Source organism: Bidens hawaiensis, unplaced genomic scaffold (assembly GCF_021521415.1).
Source record: "Bidens hawaiensis isolate Kalapana, Puna unplaced genomic scaffold, B.hawaiensis_p1.1 tig00057665_1, whole genome shotgun sequence".
In the NCBI taxonomy this organism is placed as follows: domain Eukaryota; kingdom Viridiplantae; phylum Streptophyta; class Magnoliopsida; order Asterales; family Asteraceae; genus Bidens; species Bidens hawaiensis.
This window is the reverse complement of record NW_027506393.1, coordinates 10484-13065: the sequence shown is the minus strand read 5'-3', so window position 1 is coordinate 13065 and position 2582 is coordinate 10484. Positions and strand designations below refer to the sequence as shown.

Genomic DNA, 2582 nt, shown 5'->3' with positions numbered 1-2582 from the left:
TCATTTTTCCCGGTGCATTTATTCAGTCTTCTTAAATTTGTGAGGGTTAGTTGGTGAGACCGAGAGGTGATCTAGCGAACTTTAATGAGCCTTAGTTGATTGTTTTAAGATCCCGGTGTGGTGTTATTAGTTAATTCCATTAGCCGTTGAACTGTCAATAGGATTCTTGCCTAGGTAGTCGTTTCTCCATATTCGTTAAAACATCGTTAAGTCTCGTTAAGTTTTCTTGTTAGTTTCGTTAAGTTAAGTAAGTTAGTTAAATTAGTTTTAAACAAAAAATAATAAAATAATAATAAAATCAATTAATATTTTAAGGTAGGACTTGGATTAGGGTTTATAATCTGAGCCGTTCTCATGTGTCTTCGAGTTAGACATCCAGACTTTCCTCATCTTTGCTATACGCGACCGGTACACTTGCCGTTTGTGATAACTAAGATAGATTGTTTGGTTTAAAGCTTAGTTGTGATTCGTGTTTAATTTTTATATATTTTTTTCGCACATCAACTTTTTAGCGCCGTTGCCGGGGACACGGTTTGAGCCGGTTAGAGAACGACCCGAGTTTGGGTACTTACCAGTTTTCTTTTTACTTGTTTATTTGCTTTTATTTGTTTTTGGTTTACTTTTAGCTTAGTTAATTTTAGTTTTTCTTTATAGTCGTATGCGTCATACCCGCACACAAGGACCTCCTAAGCTTGAAACGTCTGACGATACTGAGAAAGTACAGCCCGAGAGAGAGCGTTCTATTTCACCGACAAGTTCTGATTCTTCTTTTTCTTCTTCTTATTCTTCTTCCGCATCTTCTAGGGATAGGAACATGGGTGACCAATCGCCTAGGAGAGTAGTAGCTGACTATGGTAGGCCGACAACGAATCCTCTTTCAAGCATCACTTTACCGAACTGTGCCGCCGCTGGAAATTGGTCCATTCCTGCCCACGTCATGCAACTCATCAAAACCTCACTCCAATTCGAAGGGCTAGAGAGCGAATATCCTTCAAACCACATTGACATGTTTGTTCAAATCTGCGAAACTTTCAATATCGGCAACATGAACGATGAAGCCATCTATCTCCGTCTCTTTCCCTTCTCACTTGTTGGAAAAGCCTACAAATTGCTGAAGTCTCTACCTGCCGGATCCATCACCACTTGGGCGGGCCCTTCAAGAGAAATTCATAACCAAATTCTTTTCGCGATCTAAATCCGCTCGACTCCGTGAGGAGATTTGTTCCTTCCGCATGAGGTCCGATGAGTCTTTCTGGGAAGTTTGGGAAAGATTCAAGGACCTCCTTCTTAGTTGTCCTCACCACGGTTTGGACAAGTGGATGCTCATCGAGAAATTCTACAATGGAGCCACACAGCACGTAAGAGAGATGTTGAACCAAACTGCTAACAGGAACCTCCTTAAGAACAAAGATCCCGATGAGTGCATCGTCCTTTTTGATGATCTAGCAGCGAGCTACGAGGGGCATGGGGAAAAAATTCTTCCACGTCATCGAGAGGAGTACTTCAGGTCGATTCAAACACTAGCATGCAGGCGCATATTGATGCTTTGAATAAACTCGTTAGAGATCTTACCGTTAAGAGCGTCGCGAAGTGTGAGGTTTGCCGAGGGGGTCACGACACCATTGACTATCCTGTTAAGCCGGGTAGCAACCATGAGGAGGTTGACTTCGTCAACAACGCCTTGAGATATCAAAACCCCGCCTTCGGCGGGAACATTGGCTGGAGAAATCAGAATAACTATCGAGGGGGACAAACCAGTGGCTACCAAGACCAATACCAAAACCAGCGTCGAGAGAATCTATTCGGGCAGGGGAGTTCAGGTCAGGAGAGTTCGGAACAAGTGGGGAGAGAGGAGAAGAAAGCCTCACTAGAGGAGGTGATGGCTGAGCTACTGAAGCGAGATGAAAGAAACCGAGTGACAAATGAGGCGAAATTTGCGGAACACGATGCTATGCTGAAGAACCAGGCCTCATATCTAGCTAATATTGAGCGTCAAGTTGGAGAGATTGCCAGCCAGTTACCCGAAAGAGCACCGGGTTCACTACTAAGAAATACTGAGAAAAATCCAAGAGGGTTCGCCAAAGCAGTGACTACTAGGAGCGGTGCAAGAAGAGAAAGAGAGGCTAATCCTTCGAGAGTTGTCACACCTGCGGTCGATGAAGAGGAGCAGGTGGACGAGGAGATCCAGGTGGAGCCTCCTCCGGCCGAGGCACACCAGCAGACTATTCCAGCGAGTATGAAGCCGGCCGATAAACCTTCATCATCATCAAACCCACCTCTTAGAGTCTACAAACCCAAACTGCCTTATCCTGGGGGACTCCGAACGGACAGAGACGAGGAGCCAAACTCCAAGTTCCTCGAACTTTTCAAACAGCTTCACCTGAACATTCCTTTCCTTGAAGCACTTTCTCAGATGCCCAAATATGCCTAATTCCTCAAGGACATTCTTTAAAATAAGGAGAAGCTAGTTGAGATCTCTTTTATTCCGTTGAGTGCTGGGTGCTCTACAGTGTTGCAGAGAAAGATGCCTGAAAAGATGGCTGATCCTGGGAGTTTCACAATTCCCTGCATCTTAGGTGACG

The 2582-nt window shown here is 44.6% G+C and overlaps 1 non-coding gene across 1 annotated transcript; it reads right to left on the bottom strand.

Annotated features, from left to right (window-relative positions):
- Positions 1 to 1202: 1202 nt before the first annotated feature.
- LOC143617727 (small nucleolar RNA R71) lies at positions 1203 to 1309 on the bottom strand. Its single transcript, XR_013150877.1, has one exon. It is a non-coding gene; the product is annotated as a small nucleolar RNA R71 (small nucleolar RNA).
- Between the last annotated feature and the right edge of the window lie 1273 nt (positions 1310 to 2582).